A 14,900-nucleotide genomic window follows, 5' to 3' on the forward strand; every position below is an offset into this window, starting at 1 on the left:
ATCTCTCAAATTTTTTATTGGTTAACTCTTTACCAGCACTCCAGAATCTCAAACATGTCAGTCTATTTTCCTGGTATCCTAAAAGAGTCAAAGGACCCTGATCTCACCTTCTGGAATAAGAAGACATCATCTATGGGTAGTCCTCAACTTACAACAGTTCGTTTAGTGACTATTCAAAGCAGAGGTGGTATTTAGCAGGTTCTGACCAGTTCTGGAGAACCAGTAGCGGAAATATTGAGTAGTTCAGAGAACCAGCAAATACCACCTCTGAGTGGAGATTTTACAGTATCCTTCCCCTGCCACGCCCACCAAGCCACACCCACAGAACCAGTAGTAAAAAAAATTGAATCCCACCACTGATTCAGAGTTACAACAACACTAAAAAAAGTGACTTATGACCACTATTCACAGTTACGACTTTCCCAACACCCCCATGATCATGTGACCAAAATCCAGATGTTTGGCAACTGGTTCATATTTATGACTATTGTTGTGTCCCAAGATCATGTGATTGTCCTTTTGTGATCTTCTGGCAAGCAAAGCCAATGAGGATTCGCTTAACAACCAGGTTACTAATTTACCAACTGCAGTGATTCACTTAATATCTGAGGCAAGAAAAGTTTTAAAATAGGGCAACATTCACTTAACAAATGTCTCATTTAACAATATAAATTTTGGGCTCAGTTGTGGTTGAAAGTCGAGGCCTACTTGTATAGAAAGGTTGCCAGAAAATGTTCTGGGGTCAGTTTGGTGCTGAAGGAATTTTGATGTCAAAACTCATTTTCTGCACTTTAGACTAACTTTTTTTGTAAATGCAAGCAAAAAGGATGCAAATAAAAATAATGAATGTCCTGTGGGTGGAAAGATAAACAGAAGCATTAACCACACATATTATAAATTAGCAATAATGTGTGTTCTGATTTGGAAGATGTTACATGTAGATGCTGCAGCATTTGGAGCTGGAAATCCATTTTCTCAATCCTAGAAAAATTGAATTTTGCTTGTTACTCTCAAGAATGTTCCTATTATGGTTATAAATTTTCTGGTATTCAGAATACATGAAAACTATGCCAATGAATGTGCCATACAGAGGTAGTGTAGAATAGTGTCTAAAGCAATGTTTCTTAATCTGGCAGCTTTAAGATCTGTGGATTTAACAGAATAACAGAATTGGAAGGGACTTTGAAGGTATTCTAATCCAATCCACACTCAAGCAACAGACCATTGAAGATAAGGGGGGGGGGGGTATTCAAACTTGCAACATTCAATTACCATAAATTTTATAGCATTAACATTCATAATTCTGGACTTCCGGTTTGAGCTTCTTTGGCGACAGACTGAAACCACAACTCTGTGTGGTTTCGATCCGTGCTCGCCGCTGGAGCGCCCTGAGCCGGCTGGTTTCAGGGCTAAGCTACCCCATAGAGGTGGTGAAGAGGGGGGAGACTGCCTGCAGGGTTGAGGAGAACCGCATCTCTCCTCCTCAGCTGGCCATTACTCCCTTTCCCGAAGGCGGTTGCAGTGGTGGTCAGAAACGGCCACCCCAAAAAAGAACTCAACCGGAAAAGAATGTGCAGGAGGAAGATAAGAAGAGAAAGTTTTGGTTGACCGGGTCAAACAGCAAAAGCAACAAATAAGGTACCCTGGAATTTAAACTATAACACTTTTCCCAATGTAGATTTTCAAGCAGTGAAGGAGAGATAAAAGGGAAAGGATTTGGTTTTTTTTCTCTCCTCTTCCTTTCCCTATACTGACAGCTAAGAGACTTAAACAAGAAATTGAAAAAAAAAAACCACTTTGACATCAATAGGCATTTAAGCTGAAAATAAAATGTCAAAGGGATAATAAAGATTTCTGGATACTCAAAAGCTTTTGAAAGCAGGAAAGGAGAGAAAAAGAATAGAAGGGCAGGATCTGGAAGGGAGGAGACTGCCTGGAATTAAAAAGAACTTACAGTAAAATCTCAACAAGACTTCTAAAAGATACATTTTAACTGAAACATAGCAGCAAAACAGTAAAACCCCAGGAAGAGAAAGTGAAAAAAGAAGTAAGAAGAAGCAGCTCGGGAGTATTTGGATTACTTGGTGACCGGGATTTTTGGTTACTGACTAAAATCAACCGGGTGGTTGTTTAAAAGTGTTTAAAATGGCTCCACTTTTAGAAGAACTGAAAATGGAACTTAAAAAGTACAAAGAAGATGCACAAGAAGGGAGAGGTTCTTTTGACTTCGTATTTCAATTCTTAGGAATGGAGATTTGGAACTATGAGAAACAACAAGAAACGCCTGCAGAACAAGAAGATTGGGACAAAGAAGAAGCCATCTTTAATGAACAAGTAATTTTATGTGGGGGGGGGAGGAAAGGGGGAAAAGAGAATGAAAAGTTTAAGATTTGGAAAAACAACCCAAAAAAAGAATAGTTTGAAAAATAAGTATAAAATTAGAAAGCAACAGAAGAAGGAAATGCAGAAGAGAGAATTAGAAGTAGAGAGACAAGGCAGTAAAAAGGGGAGGGAGAAGAAGAGAGGGAAGAAAGAAAGGAAAAGAAGTTATAAAGGACAGAAACAAGATATAGAGAAACAGGGCCTATTTAGAGATAATTTGTGAAAATCTAATTGAAAAAGAGATTCTGCAAAGGTACATAAGATAGTATTGTTATATTAGAATTAGAAATAATTTCAGAAAATATGAAACAATGTATGATCAAAATGATGGATAAAATAGTTATCATAATTTAGTGGAATGTTTGTTAATAAATAAATGTAATAAAATGAATATTTAATGATTTATAAAACATAAGTGAAGAGAAATAGGGGAAAAATTAATTATGGAAAGATTATATGTGTCCCCAAGGAAGTATGATATTTAATTGAAAAGAAATGTTAAAGATGTTAAGACTTTAATGAATATTAATGATAGAACTGAATTGGAATGGAATGAGGGTTTTAATTACATATATTTATAATCCTTTTTCTAAAGAATATAGTTTGTATTTTAAGAATGTACCAAGCAGAATTTGATTGGAAGTTATGTATTATGTATTATATTGAATGTTATAACCTTAAGGTATACATTGAAGTTTAAATAAGAGTTGAATGGATAAAATTAAAAGATATAAAGGTATCATACTCCAATTAGTAACTACAGGAGTAAATTTGTTTAATGAGAAAAGATAATATGAAATTGAAACAGGACAGACAAAAGTATAAACATAATGATTTGAATTGAGATGAGATAATCAAAATAAAGTTGAGAAAATTAAAAGAGGGGGAAAACTATATAGAAAATGCAAAATAGTAATAAGATATGGAACACAAAAATGAGCATGAAATTGAGTTTGTGTCTGTATAAAGAAGTTCAACCCCAGGACCATGCTATTTTCAAAAAAGATGTTTTACTTGTATTTTGTGTGTGTAAAAACCCAAATAAAACTTTAAAAAAAACATTCATAATTCTGTCATCCTTCTGGTCTACTTTGAAGGGCTCATTGTAATATATGTCCATCATGAGATGTTTGTCTCACAATTAAACTTAACGGGGGGGAAAAGTAAACATATGTATAAACAAATTGTTTGTCTGTAACATTGGTACCATAATGTTCTTTAAGAAATTTTTGAAGTTTGAATGCAGTATTTAGTGAGAGCTAGAACAGTCTTACACCAGAAGGTAGTAATTGGTTTACAGACATAATCCCTGATTTTCTATTTACCATGGTCATTATTTAGAATTATGAGATTTCAAGTCCATACAGTTGGAAGACTGTCTTGGTTTGAAAAGACTAAACCAGCACATAACTACATAATGTAATTTTAAAATAATTCTTTTGTTCTTTGTGTACACATGATGTGAATTGTGCACTTGTGTATTGTGGTAGAATTACATAATTTGTTCAATGATATCTTAATACATGTCATCATCTTGGCGTCATCATGGCTTGTTTTGGACACTCCTGCATCCCAGTTACCTTTCAGTCTAACCTCATTGGGATATTTACAAATAGAATACAGTACTCACCTTTTTCTTCATTTTCTAAGGTTGAATTCAGACAGCACACATAACCGGGTTAATTAAAAATCTAGCAGCCTCATTTGCACAATATACTAAACAGTCAAAATGAGTGTTTAACTTTGCTTAGTGTATTCATAATTTAGCTTGTTAAGTAAACAGAACGTCTTTGGTTTATTTCTCATTCAATGTATTGTGTCAGCCTTGTATGTGGGTGAATTTATTAAATGAATGAAGTGGATTATGTAAACACCATCTCAGAACGCTTGAGCGGCCTGTACGGTCGGTTTGCAAAATGTCACTTCCTATTTATTCATTCTTTTAATTAAAAGAGCCTAATGAAAACAGTAACAGGTGGGGCAAAGAGCCTGGCAAATCCCAAAAGAGCTGTCTACCGAGCTGTCGTTGCCTATCTCTGCAGTAAATCTATGACCAATTGCTTTCAGAAATGCGAATATGCTTTCTTTTCTTCAAACATCTGCCCTTTGTGAAAATGGAGCCAAAAAGGATTTCATGGCATACACGAATATTCATTCTCCAAGATTAGTTCAGCACCGGTGTAACTAACTAACTGTATTTCTGCATAAGTAGACTCCTTGCTGACATCTAGACAAAGGATGAAAAATGCCCTCTGCAATAGAATAAAGAGCTAGGTTCATTTAAGCTTTACTTTAACATTTTGAGAGCATTCGAAAATGAGGCAAGTAAGTGCATTCATAAATTAGCAAAACAAAACAAACAGGTTATTTTTCTGCTTAGGGTGCTTAAACTCAAGAACTCAGATATGAAACCCAGCAGTTTAATTGGCTTACCTAAGTTAAAAAAAATCCATTTACATACCTGTGGTGCTGCCAAAGTAGCAACTGTATTCAGGCCCCCAAGGAAAGCTATTGAAAAACTAATTGCTTTATCAAATATAATGAATGATGAAACCCACAAGTCCAAGAAACCTCTGCTTGAATATGATATGCACAGATTGAAAAATTATTGATATTTTGAGTTCTCCTGGGCACCGCTGTTGCCAGATATTCCATGTATATCATAAGTGAATTGCTTCCAATTTGAAAACATTGGCTTGGACTGGATAAAAATGATTTTGCATAAGGGGATCACTTCCCCATAATTATCAGATACCCCAGGAGCCTATGAGCAATCTCAGGAAAGAGCCTCAGTAAAATAAAAGGCCCAGCTCAGGTATTCGATTCCAATAATAATAAGTGCCATCTTGGCAGCCAACATTAATGCACATTTCTGGAATCAGCTTGGCTCAAATATAGCTTTCTTCCCCCCCACTTATTTTTTAAATATTTGGATTTAAGAACAATCGGGGGGGGGGTTACCATTGGATAATCACTTGGAACTGTAATGAAATCTTTTGGTGCTATTATGGATTGGACTTTTGGTTTTCTCCAAACATTATACTTTAGCACAGAATGTAAAATGAGATTCTGTGCATGCTAAGTGTCTGACTAGCCAATTGGGTGCCTACAATTTTCTAGATGCACAGGTAGAGATTCTTCAATCCTCATTCTTTGTCCACATATAACTCATGTTAAAAATGTTTATTTGACAGTTTTCTTTCCCATTTAAGTTTAAAATGTCTTTATATATTTATTGTGTTTACTTCATTCTATTCAATACAATGGGTAAACTTAACTGAATTTGACAGTGGGAGATGGAGGAGGAAGGGAGGGGGGAAAGGAGAAAGGGAAGGAAGAGGAAATGGGAACTTTTAGTCCCAAAATGTAAAGTATAGAATCTAATTTAATCCACATTTTATTTGGCCAAAAACTCACTGAGCCTACAGTCTGTCTTATATCACTTCATATTTTATTTGGGGGCTCTCAAAAGTCTCCTCATATAGGAAATTAACAAGTTGGAGGAAAGGATAAGTAGGAACCCAGTGAAAGCCAAACAATGTCACTATGATTCTTCTATATTTCCTACAAACACCAAGTGCTAGAGGACAGGGAGACCAAGGTTCAAATCCACTTTCAATTATGGAAGCTTACTGAACATCTTCAAAATGATTGCTTTCTCTAACTTAACCCATCTTATAGGTATTAGAATTGTGGCTTTAATATCAGAAGAAAGATATTGCTGGTGTATAAATTGCCTTAAATCTTTAGAGGAAATACAGATTAAATTGCAACAAATAAATAACTAATAAAATAAATAAGATTAAAGTTGTGATTGAAATAGAAACTGCAGGACTAACAAAGACAGATAGATAACATGGTTAGCGTTGGAGAGCACCTGGGTTAGGGGCGTTCTGAGCATTACCACAAAAGAGAAATGTCAGCATCCCCATCCTCCACACCAGTCCCTATCTGATTTCATTCCTCCCTTGGCTCAGTAGTTTTCGTGGGTATTTATATGTATGGTATTCAGCTTTGTTCAGGTATTTTCCCACGTCAGACGAACACAATACAGAAGCCTGATGATGGCAGATGAGATTCTGCCGAAACGTTGCTACAACTTTAAAAGCACAACTATAATGACGTGGGAAAATACCTGAACAAAGCTGAATACCACACATACACACACACACACACACACACACACACACACACACATATGTTTTCTTAAGTTTTCGCGGGTACTTACATGTATGGTATTCAGCTTTGTTCAGGTATTTTCCCACATCATTATAGTTGTGCTTTTACAGTCTGACTCACAGATGAACACAATACAGAAGCCTGATGATGGCAGATGAGATTCTGCCGAAACGTTGCTACAACTTTAAAAGCACAACTATAATGACGTGGGAAAATACCTGAACAAAGCTGAATACCACACATACACACACACACACACACACACACACATATATGTTTTCTTAAGTTTTTGCGGGTACTTACATGTATGGCATTCAGCTTTGTTCGGGTATTTTCCCACGTCATAGTAGTTGTGCTTTTAAAGTTGTAGCAACGTTTCGGCAGAATCTCATCTGCCATCATCAGGCTTCTGTATAGTGTTCATCTGTGAGTCAGGCTTTTACAGTGGTTTCAGATTTGAATTTGGGGCAGCCTTTTGCTGTGCCAGAATGGTTTTTTCTTCATCCTGATTGGTTGAGAGTCTTGGTCTGTGTTTATTGGTCTTGGAGTTTGCTGTGTTCTGCTTGATTGGTGTTTCTAATATCTTTTGTCTGTTTTTTGGCTCTTTTTGTATCTTGATTGGCTGGCAACATTGTGTTACTTTATTGGAGGCCTTTAGTGCGGCTTGGCTCTGGGTAAATAGACGGCTATCATTAGTTAGGAAGCTAGGTTGGGGTGTGTTTGAGCTGGAGGTATCAGGGGGGATCTGTTTGTGCCCAGGTGTTTGCCTGGCTTGTGGTGTGGAGATTTTTTTGTTTGTGAGTGCAGGCTTCCAAATGATTCACAGTCTGGTGGAATCATCTCTTCTGTTCATGCTTTCTGGTCTTTTTTCAATCTCTATGGCTTCTCTGATGATTCTGTGGCTGGGGTTTTCTATAGTGGCTAGGGTTTTGGTGCCATTGAAGTTGATGCTATGACCTGTGGCTTCCATGTGTTGGACTAGTGAGGAAGTGTGTTCCAGCTTTTTGACTGCATTTTTGTGTTCATCCAGGCGGGTACTTATTCTTCTATTGGTCTGGCCAATGTATGTTGCCGGGCATGATGCACAGGGGACTTCGTATATGCCTTGGTTTTCCAGGTCAATTTTATCTTTGGGGTTTCTGAGGATGGCTCAGTCTGATTCCACCAGACTGTCAATCATTTGGAAGCCTGCACTCACAAACAAAAAAATCTCCACACCACAAGCCAGGCAAACACCTGGGCACAAACAGATCCCCCCTGATACCTCCAGCTCAAACACACCCCAACCTAGCTTCCTAACTAATGATAGCCGTCCATTTACCTGGAGCCAAGCTGCACTAAAGGCCTCCAATAAAGTAACACAATGTTGCCAGCCAATCAAGATACAAAAAGAGCCAAAACACAGACAGAAGATATTAGAAACACCAATCAAGCAGAACACAGCAAACTCCAAGACCAATAAACACAGACCAAGACTCTCAACCAATCAGGATGAAGAAAAAACCATTCTGGCACAGCAATAGGCTGCCCAAAATTCAAATCTGAAACCACTGTAAAAGCCTGATTCACAGATGAACACTATACAGAAGCCTGATGATGGCAGATGAGATTCTGCTGAAACGTTGCTACAACTTTAAAAGCACAACTACTATGACGTGGGAAAATACCCGAACAAAGCTGAATGCCATATATATATATATATATATATATATATATATATATATATATATATATATATATATATATATATATATATATACATACATACATACATACATACATACATACATACATACACCATATATATATACCATATATATATACCATATATATATATCATATATGTATGTATATATGTATATGTATATACCATATATATATACCATATATGTATGTGTATATGTATATGTATATGTATATGTATATGTATATTATATATATATATATATATATATATATATATATATATATATATATATATATATATATATATATATATATGTTATGTCCCACCTTCAAAATCAAATAAGCAACACCGAAAGCAGTCGTCCTCAAAAGCAAAACAAACGAAGAGGAGTTTCAGAAGATAACAGCTGCAATTATTCACAGTCTACAGCACATTAATCCTGGCTTAAATCCACAAGCCTCCGAGCTTTGACCGTTGCTTCTCCACGTAAATTAAACGCTTTGTTCCTGACAAATTTTCAAACTCAGGTGGATCCTTTTATAGTTATTAGGGCAACAGTTAATTTCCCTAATTACTGACTTGCCCGTCTCCTGCGTTCCAGCTGGCCTTGCCTCTTAAAGCTGCGTCTATTCCTGACATCTAACCAACAATTCTCCAAGTTTTCGTCTCCACTTGAAGACTCTCTTAAAACTTCTCTGTCAGCCATTCCCGGCTGATGATCAGATACTGAACCAGAGGAGGTCGAAGGTCCTGACCATTCTACTAAATCAGGTCTGTCCTCTCTTGTCACGTCCATCTCCTCTTCTTGATTATCATTCCAATCACTGAGCCATGCTGGCTCATATTTCTCTGCCATGTCCTCCTCACTTGAGCTCATATCAGCCACAGGAGCTGAATCCAAGTCCGGAGCCACAACATACGCTTCAACATCAGCTGGATAATCATACAATTCTGAGGGAATTTCAGTCTGGATTCAGTTGAAAATAAGAATCTTCCACACACACTTTTTTTCCAAAACCCTGCTCTTATGAACAATAAGGACTCTAAGTTATGTCTTGACTATTACATGTTCACTTTGCTAGAAAATTCTCTAATTCTCCACCACATAGTCTGTGGGAATGATGTTGAAATGGTCTTTACATAGATTTGTCAGCAAAACATCTCTCTGACCTGACATACCTTCTGAAATGATGCAGCCCACCCAATTGATAAATATTCTGAAGGGTTACAGTTCAATTGATCTATGACTTAAGAAGATTAGATCTATGACAACTGGTGGGGGAGGGGGTGCAGGGAAACCTGCATTGCTTTTCAGATTAATGTCAGGCACTGCCTGTTAATCTTTCTGGCAAGTGCTTTGATTTCCTGTGATTGCACAGCTCTTGAAACAAACATCTGTCATATTTAAAAATTAGAGCTCTGTTTTTAAAAACTATCATAAAAATAACACTGTCCTAGTTTCAAGACTCCTTCTAAAAGCTAAGTTAAAAGGCAGCACACCCACTATCTGCGTGAAATCTTTAAACAGATTCTGATTCATGTCTTTATTTTAAAAGACAGCTTGGAATTGATAGCCTTGGTACCTGAGATGACTATTTGTGGCAAAAAGCCCAAAACATAAAGAAACATTCTATTTTGTCAGCATTTTGCTACAGTAAGAGCTGTATTTCCTTGAAGTAGAGGAAGAAGAGGCTCAGAAACCTACTTAATGCATTCTCCAAATGTCCATATTTATCTCCTCCTGTCTCACCTAGGTAAGCAATGCAGTAGATATTTTTCATCTTTCTGAATGCAAAAAGATCCTTAGGATACAATTCCTTCTATAGTCTTTTTACCCCAGAGGCAATATTCTATCAAGAATTAATCTTCCAAGAGCACATAGTCATTTGCAATATCAGACAAAGATATCAGACAAGCAACACAAATATAGTATATTGTGGTGCACATTCTTTTATAGTTGTTTATGATATAGGTATGAAAAGGTGGAGCTTTCATTAGGACATCATGGAGCATGCTTCACTGTATTAACATTGTCATGGTAAGGATTCCTCTACAGAAGCAATATGGCACAAGAGGATGAAGCTAACAAGATACAATTACACACAGTTGTATATGGAATGATCTGTCATTCACACATGCAAACACACATGTACCAACTTCAGTTCTACAACTTTGATAAATTCCAGATCTAACTGCTGCAAGAAGTTATCTGAAAATCAGGCCTGAATTGACATTCATATGCAGATAATATCCAGACCTATTAATCCTTTTCTCCAAATCCAGATTAAACCATTAATATTCTGAACCAATTCTTGAGTACAATAAGAAGTAGAAGAAGGTCAGTAAATTTTGACTCCATGAAGACAAAATGGCAAGACTGTCAGCATTAGGAGTGTGAAATCTGCTATGGATTTCTATGGCAACAGATTGTAATATCTGCCAAATGGATTCTGCAACAGTTCAGAAGTCTACTGAACAGGGTATGGTTGCAATTGCTTTTTACTGATCAATAGCTTACTTCCAAAATATCCAACAACCTGAGGTTGCTATGTTAACTATGAAGGAAGGTACACCGAGAAGAGTTATATTTTAAAGCCCTTTATCAGGAAATCGATATTACAAGGAATAACAGTGAGAAATTTGCATTAAATGAAAATTACAGAAATAATTATGTTGACTACTAATGTTAGGAATTACTATATACAAAAGCTCCATATGCAAGGAAACCTGCAAATATAAACTGACACAAATCTTTTCAAAAATCATTAGGAAAAAAAAAAACCAAACCAAAATGCTTCCATGCTAAGCTTTACAGGAAAAAATATTATTATACTGATCTGCATATCCCAGATGAACAAGAGTCTAATGGAATTCCACAGAAACCAGCTTAGCAAAAATTTTGGATACAGCATTAGGTCTAGGGACACAAAAGCCTAAAAGCAATTTTATCATTTTAGATTGCTTTACTACACACTACCTGATTTTGACATAAATAGCCTGGTCATCAGAATTTCACCCAGAATTTCAGTTATGACAAGCTGTGCTATTATACTTACTCAGCAATTACAAGGTTGCAGTTTCATTTAATTACAGGAGAGAACTATTTGCTAGATACTTTCCTCACAACTGCATTGTACTACAAAAGAAGAGAGACCAGCTGTAGAGTTTTGGACAATTCTTTCTTGTAAAAGAGGAACATATTTCTTTGGAAGTCAGCCTGCTATGAATGACACTTTGAACCCAGAAGTTGCAAGAAAGAAAAAGAAAAAGTGACACATTTTTTTCCAGATAGGAAAAAAAAAATCTAAAGTTTAATCAACAGATGTGATCATTTCACATAAATAAACATTTCTGCCTCAACATCATGCCTTTCCAATATATAAACATGTGATACTGTTATACAGAAGCTCAGTATCATGTTTATGTGTAAAATGTAATTTCTGGACAAAACTTAGAATTGCACTTCCATATTTCTGTTTCTATTAAGTCAAAGGGACTATTTCTGTTGACCTGCATTTTTATAATATGTTCTGCTGAGAAAAGGGACATTTTGAAGTATAAAAATATTTTGTAAGAGCAGTGCTTGCTTAGAAAAATCTCCTTTTGCTTCAGAATAGAACTTGCCTCCCTCTCTTAACAAATAATTAAGAAAAGGCCACATTTTGATTCAAGCTGATTTTTTGGGGGGGGGGAGGCAAATCAGTTACAAGAGCCCTTTAAATGAAATGCAATTTGAAATAGCATGGTTCTCTCTACCTCTAACTGCCTCTAACTACCTCCCAACACTATGCCCTTCTTTTTTGAGGAGGGGGATCATTTGGTTGTTTTCTTTAAAGCTGAAATTTGCCACCAGGGCTTGAATAATATGCTTTCCTTCCATCAATCTTTATTCAACTTCAACCTAGTTTTGCATCAGGATGGGAAAGTCACAAGGAAATGTTTCTTTGAAAAATGGAAGAAAACCAACCTGATGGAAGAATTGGAGAGTCCTTCTGCAGACCATCAGTTCAGACTTCTGGTAAAAGAACAAACGCCACTTCCAATATGTATCTACAATGGTTCCTGCTCCCGTTCCAGCGGACCGGCAGAAGCAACTCAAAGGCCACAGTCAAGGTACCTCCAAGAGTCCTTACATCTCTCCTCTGGTGGACCAGTCCCACCATCAACAAGGGTCACTTCATCAAGGAGCCCCACCGCCTCACCCTCACCACAGATGCCAGCCTGTCCGGATGGGGCGCTCACATCCTCTCGCTCTCAACTCAGGGCACATGGTCTCAGGTAGAACGGGGTGCAGTATAAACTGGCTGGAGCTCCACGCCATCTTCCTGGCCCTGCGTTTCCTCCCCAAATACGCGGGCGACATGTCCTCATACTCACGGACAACGTCACCGCCAAGGCTCACGTCAACCGTCAGGGGGCACACAGTCCATCCGTTTGATGAGGGAGGCCGAACGCCTCTGCCGTTGGGCAGAGCGCAATCTCCTCTCCCTCAGAGCCGAACACATCTCAGGGGACTCAAACACCCAAGCGGATTGGCTAAGCAGGACCTCGGTGGACCAGTCCGAATGGCGCATCCACCACGTCACTATTCAGGGAGGCGACCAGAATGTTCGGTCTCCCGTTAGTAGACCTCTTCGCCTCCCCACTCAACACGCAACTCCCCAGGTTTTTCTCCAGGTACCCCTCCCACGGGGCCGAGAATCACGACGCCCTCCGTTGCCCCTGGCCCACAGGGCTCCTCTATGCCTTCCCGCCTCTAGCCCTGGTTCCCAGAGTTCTCCAGAAGCTCATCTCCGAGAGGGCAGAGCTGATTCTAGTGGCACCCTTCTGGCCCAGGCGCCCCTGGTTTGCGGACCTCCGCAACTTATCGGTGGCCCCTCCCTGGAGAATCCCCCGGCCAGGATATCCCTCTCCCAGGGGCCCCTCCAACACCCAGACCCTCAGTGGCTCCAGTTAGCCATTTGGAGGTTGAGCGGGAACGCTTAAGGAAAGAACGGTTTTCTGACCAAGTTATTGAGACCATTTTAGCCGCCAGGCGACCTTCAACAACCCGCATATACAACGCCACTTGGAAGGGATTCTGCAAGTGGTGCCATAGTCTCCAGATCAACCCACTGTCACCTTCCATAGCTCAGGTCTTGGAGTTCCTCCAGGAGGGCCTGAGGAAAGGGCTTTCCCCAACACCCTGAGGCGTCAGGTCGCAGCGCTATCCACAGTCATTGACTGTGATAACCTGGGTTCCCTTTCCCACCACCCCGTATTCGGGCATTCTCAGGGGGCCACTAACCTGTGTCCCCCAACCATACACCGATACCCTACCTGGGACCTTAGTCTCTGACTAAGCAACCCTTTGAGCCTCTCAGGAAGCCTCTCTCCAATTCCTAACATTCAAAGTGGTATTCCTGGTAGCTATTACTTCGGCCCGCCGCATATCGGAGTTAGCAGCCTTGTCGGTAAGGAAGGACCTTTGCATATTCCATGCCAATAGGGTGGTCCTCCGACCGGACCCTACCTTCCTGCCCAAGGTTAACTCGACCTTTCACAGGGCTCAGGAACTTACCTCTGCTAGGAATGGTCTGTGTTCCCCTTCCATCAGGCAAGAAAAGGGCAAAAATGAGGAGATTGGCCTTTGGCCAATTAACTATTCACACTTGATCAATTAATGCTAAGCAAATGTGGACCTTGATAGGAAAAAAAACATCAACTAACTTAAGTTTTAAAATACATGTGGGAAAGAAATGATTCTTTTACTTAGGAAGCCTTAGGAAGAGGAACTATACTGACAGTTTTCTTTAAAACAGAGGTCAGTGACACGATATATGTGAGTACTGGAGAATCCACTACAATGAAAAGGACCCTTGTACCTCTCAATGAAATTAAAGTTAAAATAATTCTAATATTTTAAATTATTTTTTTAAAAGGTTCTTGAATATTTTAAAACCCTAGGAGGAGAGAGGACTCTAGACTTTTGGTAACGACAGCGCCTGAAAATTTTGTTGTTCATCAAAATCATACGTTTTTCCCTTAAGGTCTCCTGAAATGAGAGTGATTCTATTTCTGGGGGCAAGAGACTCCATCCTTCAGTTAGGTCTATAAGTGTACAGTGGTTATAGAAGCAAGCATAATAGTTACTGCATTCTCTTTTGCCATTTCAGCCTTCATTGCAAAGCCAAGACAAGAAGTGCTAATGAGCTTTTAAAAATCTTCATGGGGAAAGGAGAAGAGCAAATGTGTTAAAAGTGAGCTATTCGTGGCACTTCTAAGATATTTCTGGAGTGTTAAGAACATATGATTGTAAAATGCTAATGAGGGCTATGAAGACTGAAAACAAGAAAAAAAAAACAGTTGGCTTGCTTAGTTGTGATTAATGCAAATTCCTAATTAACCAGCATCTTTGAACTTCCAGTACACTTCAGTGTAGAAATAACTTCATAATTTGTATTTGTTTATCTCTATAGATACAACCAGTTCCATGTTAAGAAAATGTGGCTTACAAATTTCAGGGGCAAAAGGTGATTTGAAAATGGGCTCAGAAGTTTCACCATTCAGTCTCTCTTCTCATTTGCCAGCTCAATCCAGGTGTTCTAACCGTATCTGAGTGTGGAAAGCCAGTGGACACAGGATTCATTATGGAAGAGGAGAAGTATTGAAA

The sequence above is a fragment of the Notechis scutatus genome, chromosome 2, assembly GCF_049901735.1.
Source record: "Notechis scutatus isolate UNSWTSFEM ecotype Mainland chromosome 2, rNotScu1.2, whole genome shotgun sequence".
In the NCBI taxonomy this organism is placed as follows: Eukaryota; Metazoa; Chordata; class Lepidosauria; order Squamata; family Elapidae; genus Notechis; species Notechis scutatus.